This window comes from Mauremys reevesii, linkage group 2 (genome assembly GCF_016161935.1).
Source record: "Mauremys reevesii isolate NIE-2019 linkage group 2, ASM1616193v1, whole genome shotgun sequence".
Lineage (NCBI taxonomy): Eukaryota > Metazoa > Chordata > Testudines > Geoemydidae > Mauremys > Mauremys reevesii.
Window position 1 is genome coordinate 223,671,649 of NC_052624.1, and position 18,672 is coordinate 223,690,320.

Sequence of the window (18,672 nt, forward strand, 5' to 3'; positions counted from 1 at the left end):
CTCTCAGGCCTAAGTGGAGTTCTTGAGATTTATCTTATCCCCAAAGGGATCCAGGTAGACCTACACATGATCGTGGCCATCCAAGATTCCTGACTGCCCACTTGGTACATGACCACAAAGCTTTCTGTAGTTTGATAATTTTTATCAGATTCATCACACATTTTTTAAACTAATTGAGCCCCTCACCACTTTTCTCTGGAAAAGTGCCCAATTCCATTGGTCTTCCAAGGCCCAGCATGTGTTTAATCAGCTGAAACTTGTCTTCACCATTCTGCCCTTATTGGCTCACTCAGATGTTATGTAAACCTTCATTGTAGAAGGTGACGCTTCCAATACAGCAAACTGGGGCTGTCCTCTCTCAATGACCTGGTCCCTCACAAGTATTACATCCATCAACTTACTACTCGAGGAAGCTCAGCCCCACAGAGCTAAACTCCTGGTGATAAAAAACGCCTCTGCAAAATCGCAGCACTACCTGGAAGCGGATCACCAGCCAGTCCAGGTATTCACTGATCATAAAAATCTGGAGTACCTATAAGGGCAAAAGCCTTAAACCACCAACAGCTTTGGTGCACCCTATTTTTCTCATGACTGGATTTTGTCATCACATACTGCCCCAGAATGAAAAATGGCAAGGTCAGTGCCCTGTCCTGGAGATATAGTACCAACCACAAGGCCCCAGCCAGGAACCAACCCTCATGCTCAAATCCTGTAACTTTTTAGCACAGCTCTTCATCAGGATGTGCTCACATTGATAAATTGTGCCTCTGTTTCGAGATTGCTGCCTGACAAGCAAGCCATTAGCAACAACCAAATACATGCCTCCTGGGAAGGGAACATGTACATAAGGGACTGTGTCTATGTTCCCCCTGGACCCACAAGAATATTGATCCTGCAACTATGCCATGATTTTCCCCTAGCAGGACACTTGTGGTGCTTTAAGACCTAATGATTAATATTCTGCTCTTTTTTTGTGGCCCCAGAGGTGCCCCAAAATACAGTCATTTGTTGTCTCCTGCGAGACAGTTTCACAAGCCCAGTGGTCTTCAACAGTCCTTAGACAGCCCATCTCAACCCTGGGCAGCCACTGCAGAATTGTAGAATTCTTGGTGTTCAACAAATTTACAACAGTTTTAACGGTTGTGGATCACATTACCAAAATGGCCCACTTCCATCCCCTGCACAGCCCTTCCCTCTGCTGAACATATGGCTGAGTTCTGGATTAGCCATGTAGTCCATCTCTCTGGTCTTTTGGAGAGATGATTGAAGATGATTGGGGATCTCAGTTCACAGCCCGGTTCTGGTGCAAAGCACTGTGCCTGCTGGGGGTCCACATATGTCCTTCCTCTGCTTCCCATCTCCAGTCCAATGGCCAAATGGAAAGGATCAATCAAATCTTCGAGCAGTATCTGTGATGGTCCATCAATCATCAGCAGGATGATTGGACCTCGTTCCTCCCTTGCGTGGAGTTAGCATGCAACGATGCAGACCATATATCCCTTTTAAGCCAACTAGAAGTACCACCCCCAATTCCACCTACAATTATCTGTGCCTCTCTCAACCCAGAGATCAGAGTCCTAGTGCAGTATATTCACTTGGTTTAGGAAGAAGTGAGGGGACACCCTGAAACGCAAAAGCAGACTATAAACATTATGCAGACAAGTATTGACAGCAAGGCCCACCTACGCAGTGGACAAATGATGTGCTTCTCCATAGAGCAATGCCATACAAATGTGATCACAAGCTCAACTTTTGGTAGCTTGGTCCTTTTAGGATCCTGTGACAGGTTTAACCCAGTCACTTTTGAACTTCGGTTATCTCACTTTCTGAAGATTCACCTGGTGTTTCATGTATCGCTTTTGAAACCCTATACAGAAAACCCTTTCCCTCACAGTACTGAGCCACCTCCTTCACCAGTACATGTACAGGTCATGAGGAATATGTGGTTCATGAGATCCTGGATTCTAAACGTAAACATGGCAGGCTCTGGTCCTGAGAAGTGCAGCTGGAAGCTGTTGGAAAATGTATATGCCCCCATACTTACACAAGCATACCTTAGGAATCATCCCAAAAGACCCGCTCCAGCATCCCCTGGAGAATGTCCTTTGAGGAGGTGGTGAGGTCAGGGACTGTGGGTGTCGAACCCCAGTCCACAGATGCCAGTATATTCCAACTTGCCATCCACTGGTTAACAATCACCAGAACTATAATCTCAGCACTGATAGAAGACTCCAGTCCTGGGATCTGATTAGTGGAACCCTAGGAGGTCCTGAAGGTTCCCTGCTTTGATTTAAACCAAACAGAGGAACAGAAAGTTGTCCATGTAACTGCCTCCTTCTACTACCTGTTTCTACTGCCAGATACCCTGATCTCCTGGTATCTGACCCAGCCTGCCTCCTAGCCCATGCTCCAACCACTAGATCAGATCTCCCATGTCCTGGTCTTGAGAAAATCCTGTTCCCGCCTTCAAGTGTATGCTGGACCCACACAGAGTGGAATAAGTGTGGTTCCACTGTGCATGGAACATGTGTCAAGATATAGGGATGCTGCATAGAGGTTTAATTCCCACTGGAATAGAACCCAAATACATGGGGATTCCCTAGATGATGTCCCATGGTGATGGTGGAGCAGGGAAGAAAATGGAGGTTCAGTAAGTGGATTTGCAGAACCACTGGCTATTGTTCATCCTCAGGCAGTGTGAACTCTCCAGATAAGTTATTCAGTTCTGACCCCAGTTACTCAGATTAGGAACTGGGGACAAAATTTGTCCCTTAGTAAAGAAAATCCTGCTACTTTAAAATTAAACTGCTCCTTTCCTGTAGAAGAAATTAAAAAATACATATGCCCAATTTCCTCAATAAAGATTCCATGCTGATAAGACACCTTTCCCAGGGAAAGGAAGCAAACAAAAACAATAATGGAACATACCTAAACACTAAACCAAAACCATATTGCCCTGTTACATTGATATTTGCCACAGTAGCAAATCATATACAAAATGCTAGCAACCGACTTTAAAGCAAAAATGACATAGATTACTCAATCTGTGAAGCCAACAGTAAAAAATAGCTAAACCTAATAGAAGTAGATTATGGACCACTGAAAATTGTCTTCTTATAGTAGGAGTCACTGTGCTGGAGTTAGAGGAAAAAGTGCTTCTAGATCTTCAAACTGAATATCCTTTTTTAGACTGATTGTTCTTAGGATTCAATCCCAGACTTGGATGGCTCAAGTTTGCTATTTTTTTTTCTTTTCACATTAATGTCTTTATCAATTTTCTCAGTAGAATTTGCTGTATAGGTCTTATTGTTAACACTAATGTCCATCAATTTTGTGGATGTTGCTCTTTTGTCTTCTAAGGACCCTTGAACAACATACAGTCAACATGTGGAACTCTTTGCCAGAGGATGTTGTGAAGGCCAAGACTATAACAGGATTAAAAATTCATGGATAAATTCATGGAAGATAGGTCCATCAATGGCTATTAGCCAGGATGGGCAGGAATGGTTTCCCTAGCCTCTGTTTTCCAGAAGGTGGGAATGGGCAACAGGGCATGGATCACTAAATGATTTCCTGTTCTATTTGTTCCCTCTGCAGCATTTGGCATTGGCCACTGTTGTAAGACAGGATACGGGCAAGATGGACCTTTGGTCTGATCCAGTATGGCCGTTCTTATGTTCTTAAGCCTCCCATTCTCAATCTCATCTGGAGTTTTCAAACTCAGTACAAATGGACATCTTTCCATTGGCTTCAATAGGTTTTGGATCAGGCCATGAAAATGTACCACTTTTCTAAGACAGGATACTGAGCTAAAGGACCATTAGGTTGATCCTGATCCAGAATGGCAGTTCTTATACTCATCCACATCCCACTATGGTCTCATGAAAATCATAAGCTGCTCTAAGGAATGATTTCTAGTTTATTTGTATGATGGGTCACCTCTGCTGCTGCAGCTTCTCTCTCTCTCTCTCTCTCTCTCTCTCTCTGTAATTAGTGTGTGTTAACAAAAGTTATTTATGTTTGGTCTAACAGATAGGAAACTCTAGCTTAGAATAAAATTATGATACTTTCCACTTAGGAGATGGAATTAATCATAGCCTGAGGAACAAAATACTGATGAACAAAACATTTATTAAGCCTTTTCTATTTTGTTTGTGTGAGTCTGAGGTCTTACTGACAGGTAAGGCAATCTGACCTGCACTATCAAATAATGTAACATTTCCAGGTTGAGATGGAATTACTGCTAGTGGAAAATTTGCCCAAGGCAATAAAATAAATAAACACATTAATTACATACAGCCTCTTCTCTAAGTATCTCCATTCTCCTATTATTATTATGTATATATTATTTGTATAGCCTAAGATGTTTTGAGTACTTTGCACTAAAGAGATATGATCCCTGCCATGAAGAGCTTACAATATCATTTTAGACCTGAACAATTGAGAAGAGATAACAAATAACAAGGAGTCCTGCTCTGAGGAGACATAAATCCCATATTGCTAACCCATAAAGGAATTGGAGAGATGCAAATAGTGATGTCCCGCAGTACCTGTACTGGTTCAACATATTCATAAACGATCTGGAAAAAGGGGTAAACAGTGAGGTGGCAAAATTTGCAGATGATACAAAACTACTCAAGATAGTTAAGTCCAAAGCAGATTGCGAAGATTTACAAAGGGATCTCACAAAACTGGGTAACTGGGCAACAAAATGGTAGATGAAATTCAGTGTTGATAAATGCAAAGTAATGTGCAGTGGAAAACATAATCCCAACTATATATATAAAATGATGGGGTCTAAATTAGCTGTTACCACTCAAGAAAGATCTTGAAGTTGTTGTGGATAGTTCTCTGAAAACATTCACTCAGTGTGCTGCAGCAGTCAAAAAAGCTAACAGAATATTGGGAATCATCAAGAAAGGGAGAGATATTGCCTCTATATAAATCTATGGTACGCCCACTTCTTGAATACTGCGTGCAGATGTGGTTGCCCCATCTCAAAAAAAGATATATTGGAATTGTAAGAAGTTCAGAAAAGGACAACAAAAATCATTAGGGCTACATACGAGGAAAGCTTCCATACGAGGAAAGATTAAAAAGACTGGGACTTTTCATCTTGGAAAAGAGATGACTAAGATGGGATATGATAGAGGTCTATAAAATCATGACTGGGGTGGAGAAAGTAAATAGGGAAGTATTATTTATTCTTTCTCATAACACAAGAACCAAATGAAATTAAAGACAGCAAGTTTAAAACAAATAAAAGGAAGTATTTCTTCACACAATGCACACTCAACCTGTGGAACTCCTTTCCAGAAAATGTTGTGAAGGCCAAGACTATAACAGGGTTAAAAAAAGAACTAAATAAATTCATGGAGGTAAGGTCCATCAATGGCTATTAGCCAGGATGGGCAGGGATGGGGTCCCTAGCCTCAGTTTTGCCAGAAGCTGTGAATGGGCAACTGGGGATGGATCACTTGATGATTACCTGTTCTGTTCATTCCCTTCTGGGGAGTGTCATTGGCCACTCTCAGAAGCAGGGCCTGCTCCAGGCACCAGCTCAGCAAGCAGGTGCTTGGGGCAGCCAAGGGGAAGGGGTGGCACATCGGGCTCTTTGGCAGCAATTCAGTGGCAGGTCCCTCGGTCCCTCTCAGAGGGAAGGACCTGATGCCAAATTGCCGCTGAAGAAGAAAGCAACGTGGTGGAGTTGCCGCAGATCACGATCATGGCTTTTCCTTTTTTTTTTTTTTTTTTGCCGCTTGAGGCGGCAAAAACCCTGGAGCCGGCCCTGCTCAGAAGACGGGATACTGGGCTAGATGGACCTTTCATCTGACCCAGTATGTCCGTTCTTATGTTCTTATGGTTTTATTTATCCTTCAACTAAAGAGAGAGGGGGTTGGACAATGCCACTCACCTGTCTCAGTGGGAAAGAAACTTGATCAGACATGCAGTATGGTGGTCAGCCCCAGAGTGAGGGAGTGGATGAAGCTAATTCATGGTCAGCTTGAGACACCCCATATCTCATCACCTAATGCTTGGGGGTGGGCCAAAGATGCTGGAGCCCTTCCCTGCAGTAAATGTTGTGAATTCAACAAGGCCAGCCTAGAAGGTCCGGATTGTCCTCAGGTCAAAGGCATTTTCTGTTAACCCAATAGCCAACAGGAGCCGTGGTTTCACAATTGGTGAGGCTTCACCTCTGGGTCTTGGTTCTCAGATGATGTGAGCTCCCATAATCTGTCATCCTGAATTTGAGACAGAGCATTGGTAATGCCATTATCTAAACCAGGAATGTGATGTGCACACTAAAGAATATTAAACACAAGGCAATATGAGTGCAGTACAAATGCTCTCACCAATCTCATTATCTGAGACAACTTAGCTGACTGTTACTTAACAATATAAACCACAGCCTGATTGTCACACCACAAACAAATCCATTTTTTTCTAAATTCCTCTCCCCTAATAGTGACTGTCACTATTATGAGGAAAAAAAAGTAATATCCCTTCTTCTGTACCGCCCATATCTCCAGCCACCTCTGAACATACCACTTCCCTTTGAGAATACACTCTGAAAGAGGGAATTGATTATGCAATAGGGAGTAGGGGGTGGAGGGCAGGACCAAGCTAATTGCTGGCATCTCCAGCGACTGGTGTCCAGTACAGAGAGAGGCTAAAAGAGCCAGCTTTCAGAGGTAAAAGAGACCTCAGATTTCACTGGTGGACCTTGTACCTATGGGAGAAGAAGAGATCTGGAATCTTTACAGACCAAGGTCCCACCTTTGGTACATGCTGTCTCCCTCAAGGGGTGGGGTTTGAGCAAGGGAAAGATGGTAAGAGAGATTCAGAAAAACAAGCTGAAGTCTAGGAGTAGGGTGAGGAGAATCTACCCTTAGTTGCAAATTATATGGCGGGAGCCTTATAATGGTGGACTGGACCTACTTAAATGCCAGATATGTGAGATGGAGGAAGCAGTGTTATATTAATAAAGGTGAGACCTGACACTTAAATCCATCCCTGCATCTGTCTGCATTTGCTATATGTCATGCAAGAAGATCAAACTTTGCCATCTAGTTCAGAGTGTCAATGTTGTGCACTTATGAAGTCTTAAGTGGTCAAGGATTTGTCACAGTCATTGAGAAAGAAAAATGTCCGCAAAGCCCATGTACACTAGGTAAATAAAGTACGCAGGAAGGGTACACGCACATCTAGATGGTTCCATGGAAATCTGCTTGGTAAATAAACCTGCTTATTATTATAAATACTCAGGCCGATGTATTGTTTAGCATCTTTAGTGTAACTCTTTCAATTAATAATGCTTCCACTTGCTTTCCTAATTCCTCCCTCCTTTCTCATTTTCACTGACTTCTAGTCTCCCAACAATAAGGCAACAGGGAAGGTTTTGCTAGCATGATCAAATTTACTAAAACTAAGTATCACCAGTCACTACCTAGCTGCTCAACTTTTCATTCTACTGTAGAATGAATTTAAGTATCATGGCTGGTTGCAAAGTTCTAGATCATGGCAAATACTTTCATGGACCAAAAAGGCTCTATTAGAGTCTAAACTATTGGTCCCAGAGATGCTTCAAGTCATTGGAACTACTCATGTGCTTACATTGCAGGATTGGGGCCCATAGCATCCAGGCTAAACAAAAAAAGAACAAATTAAAAATAATTACAGAGGAAATCAGTCCTTGACCTTTACCACAGTAAATGGAAATGATTCAATATTTCTGATATTCATATGACCAGGCTGATTCTATAAGCCAGTCTGCTGGAATATATTTTTACAGGCATGTTTAATGCCTGTATTTTTCTCCAGCAATTTCATGGTATTATTTCTACTGCTGGTTTTGGTGTTCTGTTATTGATTCTGATTTTCTATTTATAATACAAAAGATAGAAACAAAAATACTGAAGTATATTTTAAAAATGCAAAAAGTGGTTAGACTCTGTCCCTCAGAATTACTTTATGGTTGCCAATGAATTGCACAAGATAATTTTTCTTTAAAGTAAATACTGTTTTGCAGAGGTTCAGATACAGAATCTGAAATATTCCAGTTCCTCATGATCTGCTCAAGAAGTTGATATCACAAAGATAGGGAAAGAGGAGTGGTTTCTCTTTTGTGAATTTAAAGTTCTATACTAAATATTTCCCAAACTCCCTGAGGCAGAAATACTATTGATGTGTAGAAACACGAGAAAGCTCTTACATGTCATCTTGGCACTGATAGGCCTTTTTCTTTATAATGAGACTTTGCAATGTGAATTTCTATTCCTTGTCTTAAAACTTTCCCACAGATAGCCTAAGGCTGGGACTAATAAGTCTTTTAATAAAGTATGTGCTTTGGTAATATGGACCCAGAACAGAAATTTAGTCAAAGATGCCTGAAGAGAGACACTATTCTTTATTTCTTCCTTTTTGGATTTAATATAATCTTATTTTAATAACTGCCAAACCAGTCCAATGGGCTGGGTTCACCACTTGGGTTCCAGTTGTAGAAGCTGTGGGCCAATAGTGGTGGAAAATGTGCCACAGTAGTGTTGGCTCAGGAAGGGAGGGTCCAAACCACGTAAGATATGTGCTGATCCTATGGATCCTCAACTGGAATCTAAAGCTGCCATTCCCAGGCAGAATTCCTTGTGGGAAACTAATGGTGGTACTTCCTTCTACACTCCCCAGGAGTGAATACTGCTCCAGCACAGTTGCCCCTGCAGATGCACATGTCTGCAGCTTGCAATCAACTGATTTGCTGGAATGAATGTGGCCCAACATCATAATCTTAATTATAGAATTAAGCAAGGTTTGACTCTGTCGTCAGTGGGCCCCACTGAATGGCTTCTTAAGGGCTTCAGTTTTACTGGTACTAGCCCTATCTCATAATATTTTGGTTGGGATATAAACCCACAACTTAAGCCCATCTCTATTGGGGCCTAAGAGGAAGCCCTCACTGGGACAGGTGATTCCATAAGTGCCTACTGCAGGGTTTTTCCTCTGAAGCACCTGGCACTGGTCACTGTCGGAGACTGAATACTGCTCTAGAATGACAGAGTCTGATGTAGTGTGGAGATTCCCATGTGTCCTCTCTGGCAGTTGAGAAGCCAATGATTGTACCAGCGTGGAGAGTAAACTAGTGGTGGCCCTACTGAATGGGAACGATTTGGTGTACACTGGCAAGGCAGTCTGTGGCAGATTTCACAGTCATTACTTAAGGGGAAGTTGTTGTGGGCTAGAGATGGACTTTAGTTTCTTGTGCTGTTGGCCTGTCCCTTTCATAAGTATTAGATTTTCTCCAGAAATATGGACCAAGTTGTTCAAAAATTAGGAGCCCAAAGTAGGTTTTTCAATCTAAATAAGTAACCTGATTTTCAAATGTGCTTAATCTCCCAGCAGCTTCCATTAGGATCAGAAGAAGCTGCTGAGTGCTCTGCAGTTTTTCCAGATAAATTACTTATTTAGTTACTTAGAATCCTGGCCAGAATCACTTGTCCTCATGCATATTCCCCTGCTTCCATTTCCATTTCCAGCTTGATTCATGCCATCTGACTCAGGGGAATGCAATTTCTATCCCCTGGACCCAACAACCCAGGGGACAACCAAGGGGAAATTCACTCCCAAGGGAAATCAAGTGGAGGCACTGCCACCATTCTCCCACAGGAGTTCCTGCATTCATTTACAAATGGGGATCCAAAGGCTCTCTAGTCATGAAGACATGCACTGAATTAGCTCATCTCCTAAGGGCCCTTGTCCTGGCCTATCTTCAGCCAGCCTCACCTACTTCCTGGATTGCAATGGCTAGCTTCACACCCCGATGGCTAGCTTCACACCCACAAGAGGAGAGGCAATTCTTGATTTAGTCCTAAGTGGCTCACAGGATCAGGTCCAAGAGGTGAATATAGCTGGACTGCTTGGTAATAGTGACCATAATATAATTAAATTTAACATCCCTGTGGCGGGGAAAACTCCACAGCAGCCCAACACTATAGCATTTAATTTCAGAAAGGGGAACTACACAAAGATGAGGAGGTTAGTGAAACAGAAATTAAAAGGTACAATACCAAAAGTAAAATCCCTGCCAAGCTGCGTGGAAAGTTTTTAAAGACATCATAATAGAGGTTCAACTTAAATGTATACCCCAATTTAAAAAACATAGTGAGAGAACCAAAAAAAGAACCACCGTGGTTAAACAACAAAGTAAAAGAAGCAGTGAGAGGCAAAAAGGCATCTTTTAAAAAGTGGAAGATAAATCCTAATGAGGAAAATAGAAAAGAGCATAAACTCTGGCAAATGAAGTGTAAAAATATAATTAGAAAGATCAAAAAAGAATTTGAAGAACAGCTAGCCAAAGACTCCAAAAGTAATAGCAAATTTTTTTTTTAAATACATCAGAAGCAGAAAGACTGCTAAGCAACCAGTGGGGCCACTGGACGATCGAGATGCTAAAGGAGCACTCAAAGATGGTAAAGCCGTTGTGGAGAAACTAAATGAATTCTTTGCATCAGTCTTCATCGTTGAGGATGTGAGGGAGATTCCCAAATCTGAGGCATTCTTTTTGGGTGGCAGATCTGAGGAACTGTCCCAAATTGAGGTGTCATTAGAGGAGGTTTTGGAACAAATTGATAAACTAAACAGTAATAAGTCTCCAGGATCTGATGGTATTCACTCAAGAGTTCTGAAGGAACTCAAATGTGAAATTGCAGGACTACTAACTGTCATCTGTAACCTATCATTTAAATCAGCTTCTGTACCAAATAACTGGAGGATAGCTAATGTGATGCCAATTTTTAAAAAGGGCTCCAGAGGTGACCCTAGCAACTACAGGCCAGTAAGCCTCACTTCATACCGGGCAAATTGGTTGAAACTATCGTAAAGCACAAAATTGTCAGACACATAGATGAACATAATTTGTTGGGAAATAGTCAACATGATTTTTTGTAAAGGGAAATCATGCCTCACCAACCTACTAGAATTCTTTGAGGGGCTCAATAAGCATGCGGACAAAGGAAATCCAGTGGATATAGTGTATTTAGATTTTCAGAAAGCCTTTGACAAGGTCCCTCACCAAAGGCTCTTAAGCAAAATAAGTCATCATAGCATAAGAGAGAAGGTTCTCTCATGGATTGGTAACTGGTTAAAAGATAGGAAACAAAGGGTAGGAATAAATGGTCAATTTTCAGAATGGAGAGAGGTAAATAGTGGTGTCCCCCAGGGATCTGTACTGGGCCCAGTCCTATTTAACATATTCATAAACAATCTGTAAAAAGGAATAAACAGTGAGGTGGAAAATTTTGCAGATGATACAAAACTACTCAGTCTAGTTAAGTCCTAGGCAGACTATGAAGAGCTACAAAAGGATCTCACAAAACTGGGTGACTGGGCAACAAAATGGCAGATGAAATTTAATGTTGTTAAGTGCAAAGTAATGCACACTGGAAAACATAATCCTAATTATACATGTACAATGATGGGGTCTAAATTAGCTGTTACCGCTCAAGAAAGAGATCTTGGAGTCATTGTGAATAGTTCTCTGAAATCATCCACTCAGTGTGCAGCAGCAGTCAAAAAAGCAAACAGAATGTTGGGAATCATCAAGAAAGGGATAGATAATAAGACAGAAAATATCATATTGCTTCTATATAAATCCATGCTACGCCCACACCTTGAATACTGCGTGCAGATGTGGTTGTCCCATCTCAAAAAAGATATATTGGAATTGGAAAAGGTTCAGAAAAGGGATACAAAAATTATTAGGGGCATAGAACGGCTTTTGTATGAGGAGAGATTAATAAGACTGGAACTTTTCAGCTTGGAAAAGAGACGACAAAGGGGGGATATGATAGAAGTCTATAAAATCATGAGTGGTATAGAGAAAGTAAATAAGGAAGTGTTAATTACTCCTTCTCATAATGCAAGAACAAGGGGCCATCAAATAAAATTAATAGGTAGCAGGTTTAAAACAAACACAAGAAAATATTTTTTCACGCAATGCACTATAAACCTCTGGAACTCCTTGCCAGAGGGTGTTGTGAAGGCCAATACTATAACGGGGTACTAAAAGGAGCTAGATAGATTCATGGAGGGTAGGTCCATCAATGGCTATTAGCCAGGATGGGCAAGAATGGTGTCCCTAGCCTCTGTTTGCCAGAAGTTGGGGTTGGGTGACAGGGCATGGATCACTTGATGATAACCTGTTTGTTCATTCCCTTTGGGACTCCTGCCATTGGCCACTGTCAGAGGACAGGATACTGGGCTTGATGGACCTTTGGTCTGACCCAGTATGGCTGTCCTGATGTTCTTATAGTCTAACATCTCCTTCCTATATTCATCCACAGAATGGAAAAGGTGGCCAGCTTGAGCTGCTGTGTTTCCACTGGGTGGACTTTCTACAACCATGGTAAGCGGCCTAAGTGAATTCCACCAGTGAAAGTGAATTGGACTCCCAGTTTTTAATGCTATCTCCTTTGGCTTTTTTGCAGTAATTAAGCAATATTTAGAAGTCTTTAATGTATTGCTAATTGTCTGGAGTCAGAAGGTTGGGGGAAACATGTTATGGTTGTACATTGTAGCCTGCTCACTTATTAGGTGTAGGGACTTCACTCATTTTAGTCCTGCAGTTTCCTGTGCCCTGCACACATTTGGTGTCCCCTCACTTTTAATACTGAAAATTTTACATACATTGGAAATAAGGAATCATGATGCTGAGCTGATAGAGAGGGATGAATCCTTCAGCATTTCAAGTTTCCTGTGTGTTTTATGTCTCTCTCAGTTTGGATCTTTTGGGCCTTTGCATGGTGAGAGGTCTGAGGGTGTGTTCCTGTGTTTGAGACATAGGTATTGTCTACACAGTATGTTAGGGTGCACCAGAGAGGTCTAATTTCAAGTGTGCACTGGACCCTGCTGGTGTGCACTAAAGGTTTCCTAGTTCATGTTAATGTAGTCCCATTTCAAACTGAACCATGTCAATGCACAACAAGGAACTCTTAAGGAGAGCCAGCAGGGTCTACACAGACCAGTTAGCATGCAACACACTGGTGCACACTAGAATTTACACCCCACCTGATGTGGTCTAAGGCACTGTGTAGATAAGCCCTTATTTTAACAAAACAGGACTTCCTAACGGACTTAGCATAATGGGATCAGAACATGGAGAGGTACCATATGTAAGGACACTCTTCAACATGTAGACTTCTCATAGGTAATAATAATGGAATGGCACAGGGTAGTTTCCAATGACTCTCTCTCTCTAATTGGCAATTAGGTCTAATTAACTTTTAGTTAATATTCAATTATTTCTTTTAACAAATGGAACCCTGATGAGATCACATCTGTTAAAGCCACTTGGTTTGCATCTCCATTTTCCACATATTTCTATAGCTGCATAATGAATGCAGCTTCAGACTGAAGGAAGATCACTATCAGCTGGAATGAAAGTATGCATTTATCTAAAGTTACTATGAGTCCAGAAAACTGAACAGTGCTATGAAAAATAACATTGGTGTATATTCTCCAGGGTTCTGGGAACAAAACTTATAGAGGTCAAACTGGAACCTAAAGCATATTGGGCTGCTTTTGATCTTAGCTGGCTTCTTTCAATGAAATAATTTATATTTTTATTTTGTGCCACATGTACAGATTTAAAGGGCCAGATCCTCAGCTGATGTAAAATCATGTAGCTCCAACGAAATCAATGAAGCTATGCTGATTTACAACTGATGAGGATCTGGGCCTGAAATTATAAATTGTAAATGTATTTTTTTCCCTTAAGATCTTGGAACTTAATAGCAAAAGAGACTGGAGTATTTGTAGGATCAGGAATTGAGCACAGCAGATTGCATATGCCTTTCATTAGCGAGACATGAGCATGCAAAGAAGCATATTTAAAGACTTAGAACCTTGCAATCCTCTATCTTTACACAAACAGTCTAACTGGTCACCATGGTGCTACTCACATGAGTAGGGACCATTTGCATGAATAAAGATTTGCAGGATTGGGTACACTTTGTCTCCTTATCTTTCCAAGCACTGTCCCTTATCTAGCAGTGCTCTTGATTTCATTCAAACATTTATTTTTGTTTCTTACCTCTTTCACTGCAGCCATATATGGCTGGCTGAGGGTTTTCTCTCTTTTTTTTCCTATCTGATTTTTTGTGTGTGTGTTTGTGCAACCTCACAGTAAATAGCATGAATGTCATCCATCTGAGATTGTCCCAATTTTAACAGTGCTGATTAAGATAATTTTTCAAATCAGCTTTTGCACCTATGCAATATTAAATAAAAGTGTAACCATTGTTCCTCAGATGTGGATTATGTGACATTATGGCATGCAGAGTAATACCTCTGTATCTGAGGAGAAGTCATAAAGTGAAAACCAGAAAATGAACTTCTGGCTATGACTAATTGTTTATTTCAATGTCAGATTCCACTTTCCTCACAAGAAACCAGAATTCAAAACTTTGGGTAAAGAGAAACAAAAAAGCCCAATGCCTAGTATTTATAATGTTCACAGTGGTGATAATGTTCAAGTAACTAGCAAAATTTTTAAAAGCTACACAGAGCAGCTGGATAAAAACGTCAACGGTAATTGCTCTTCATGCAAATACTGTTCATTGTGAAAGTTTCTTTTGGCTTAAAAATGGAGTCTCTGAGATTCAAAACTTTTCCACTAAAGTTTTGTAAATCAGGCTTTTCCCCCTTTCAGACTAAACTCTAATCATTTTAGATGATGTAGAAATGAGAATGCTCCTCCCAACAAGCAAAGAAACCCCCAAAGCAGAAATCTTGAATCTCCTGTTTCACTTTTATACAAAGGACCCGGTTCTGATCTCACTATAATGCTTAACATTAGTGTGAGTACACTGACTTCAGTGGAATTACTGTACTTACGACTTACAACTGTGAGAGTGAGATGGGAAGGAAACCCACTCAGTTTGCAACTGTGATGTCACTTACATGAGCTAGGGAAGGCTGGGTTGGGATGGATAGAAGACTTCTACAAGGAAAAACAGCTGATATGGGAAAGAATATTAGTGATCCAGTATGTGGCATTCCACCTGCTGAGTTATTATTAAAATAAAACTTCAAGCCCCAGCGTTATATTTAAGGCACTGTGTTACAGTAGGTAGTCTTTCAGATAAGTCTTAAAACCAAGGTCCTTAAAAACAACTGGTGATCAATAGAGCGAAAATATGAAGAGGCTAGGTGGGGGTTTTAGTATAAATTGGAACCGGTTGGGAGTTTTCTGATGAAATTTTTTTTAGTTGCAAAATGCCATTTTGTCAAAACCAAAACTGTTTGTGGGAAAGGGTTGACTTAGATGAATCTCCTGATTTGAAAGATTTTTGGAAAAAATAATGTTTCTAAATTGTCAAAAGGAAGTTGGTTTTTTTGCTTCAAATAACTTTGTTTTGAAATTCAGATAATGTAAAAGATAGAAATCAAAATGGAATGTTACAAAATTATCAAAACAAAATGTTTCATTTGACCCAATCCTTAATTTTTTTTTCTGGCTTAGCAGTTCTCTAAAATTTCAAAGATTATGATTTTTTTGTTCTCTGAAGTTCTCATGAAACAGAAAGCCATTTCCCACCCAGCTGTGTTATAAACAGTTCTTTTCAATGTGGACTTTGCTACACTTATCCATGACTTTATCACCTCAGTCACATATGTCATGTCCTGAAATCACTCAGAAACTGAAGCTGGTGCAGAATGTGGCAGCCCCTTTGCTGAGTTGGCACATCACTCTGAGGGCATATTACATCGGTTCTCTGGGAGCCGTACAGGCTCCTTGTGACTTTTCAGGTGGATTTCAAGGTGTTAATTTTGACCTCTAAAGTCCTAAATAGACTGAGACCTGATTACCTGAGAGATCACGCTTCTCCTTGTGCCATACTTTGCCATAGCGGTAATCAGTGATCAATGAAAGCACTCAAGCTGGAGCTTACTTGCTAACATATAAATATGAGGGAGCCGCTCTATGGAGGCCTCTCAGCTCTGGAATTTGCTTCTCCCTTTCATCTGCCAGAGGCAGGAACTATTAACATTCAGATTACACTGCAGGGCCCATCTTTTCTGCTACATATTTGTGCAGGGGGCAGCTTGATAGGAGAGCTTTCCTATTTCCTGTTAGGAGAAGGCAGGGGTGGCTCTAGGCATTTTGCCGCCCCAAGCACGGCAGGCAGGCTGCCTTCTGCCGGCTTGCCTGCGGAGGGTCCGCCGAAGCCACGGGACCAGCGGACCCTCCGCAGGCAAGCCGCTGAAGGCAGCCTGCCAAGCGCCCCCCGCAGCTTGCCTCCCCAAGCACGCGCTTGGCGTGCTGATGCCTGGAGCCACCTCTGGGAGCAGGGGTAAGAAGGTGGTTAGTTATCTAGCTAGGATAGAATGAACAGTAGTCTATTGTTTGTTATATTGGATAACAATATGAGTTTGCTAGTTTCGATTGTTGTAAGTTTGTCCAGAGCACAGTTTTCACACCAGGATATTGAATGGTATCTTGGATGCATTGAAAGAATATGTAAAAGGAGGTCAAGATTTATAAAATGGGAACCTAAAGTGAAGTTTCTGGACTGGGATTTTCAAAGAGGCTAAAGGTAATTAGGTGCCCAGCTCCCAATGAAAGTCACTGGGAGTGCAGCAGCTAGGGCACCTGTATAAAAGGTCTGTTTTTTCAAAAGTGCTGAGCACTCAGTACTCCCATGAACTCCAAGGGAGCTGTTGGAAAATCAGCACTGTTTGCAATCAGTCCACTTATTTAGGCACCTAAATAAGAACTGACCTTCAATGGGACTTGTGGTACAGAGTCACTGAGGTATTTTGAAAATCCCACCCTAGAAAGCTAATGTTAAGCTCCCATTTTTGGAGTAATATATTATAGTAACTGGGGCCACTCTTTCTGAAATAGACCTATTTGTACTCTTGTATGGATCAAGTGAAATATCAACCTTTTGGGTAATGGGATAAGAGAAGGACAAGTGCTGTCTATGCTGTGTTCCTCACTATGGTATCTGCACAAAAATTATCTGAACTCTGTAACCAAGAGAAGTTAAAGGAAATAAGAACTTTCAAAATCTTGTGGTCTTACTATCAGTGGGTGTGTGCGTGTGTGTGTGTGCGCCTGCATGTGAATCTGTGTGTTTAGGGTAGTCCTTTCTACATTAGTTGTGCTAACTTGCGTGTGTGTGTGTGTATACATATATTTCCAGGCCTTGTCAAAGCACAGGTGCAATGCAAACACAGATATTAAAGTTCCCACAGCTCTACAAACATAGTATTACTATTCTTAGAATTCAATCACGTGCTACCCAAACAATCTCTGTGTCACTGATGTTGTTATATATGTGTTAGAAATCCCATTTGAAAGGTACAGATTACTTCAGTGCCTTTCAAATGCTTTGGAAACCATATGGGATGGGATTTTTAAAATCAGTCAGCATTGACCTAACTCTTCTCCGATTGAATTCAGTGAGAGTTTTACTGTTTACTTCAATGGGACCAAATGTAGGCCAACACTGAATGCTTTTGAAGATTGCATCCTTTATGTTTAAGAGGTTCAGGTTTATCTGTAAAAATGATTGCAGAGGGGCCAATCCTAGATTCTTTCATTTCAGTGGGAGCTTTGTGTGTGCAAGGAATTAAGGATCAGGACCTTACTCTGAAAGACCAGTGTGATGATAAGATTTCATTTGATAATTTGAACCCCTATCTTTCATCAGGATCTATTAGCAAGGACCCCTATATCCATGTGAAATCCTACTGGGAATCTACATTGGCACAGAGGTCTGCATTGGCAGATCTTGATGCAGGCTCAAAACCAGAGACATTAACTACCTTTGTCATATTCTGATTTGAACCTAGTGACATTCAATGATTCTCAGTGCCCAGGCCTCAGATTTGACTTTGTAGATAGTCATAGTAGATATGGTACACTCATAAAGCGCACTCAGGCAACTTCCTGGCAAAGTCTGACACAAATCAGGGTAGCCAAAGCCTTCCCTGAAGAGCCTCCAATTGACAATACAGTGTTTGTAATATACAATGAAGTGGCAAACCTTACAAGATCAAGTGGTCTTGAATCTCACAAATACATTCTTGGGCTTTCAGAATTTGCAAAACTAATTCAAATTCATAGATTAATCTAAATCCATAGCCCTGATTCTTCATCGTCCTGCACCAATCATAGTCTTCTACCTTCCTGCTAAGTGAACAACAAATATCTGATTGACTGTCAGTTATGCAAAGGACCCTGTACACCACTCTGGAAGTATAAAAGAATCCTAAAGCAGATTTAAACTACAGTTACACATACTTTAAGTCCCCAATGCACAGGCAGAACTGCATCAAGGGGCTTTTATGTAAATGAGACTGGGGTCCTACCATATGGGTTTTGTAGCATTTTACACTTAGCAGTTGTAACTGGCTACACAAGAATGAGGGCAGTGGAGAATCATGTCCATGATTTTTGAGAGATATTAATTTTTAAATATATATGTTTTAATCTAAAGAACAAACAGCCTCCGTTATGCATCAGGACTAGTACCTCCTACAAAAATTAGGCTCAATCTAGTGACATCCTATGTAGAATATATATGCTGTACTTATTTTTACATAATTTTTTGTTCCCTCCCCAATCACTTCACTCCTGCACAGTCTCTGTATTTGTTTTTCATGATGTTCCAG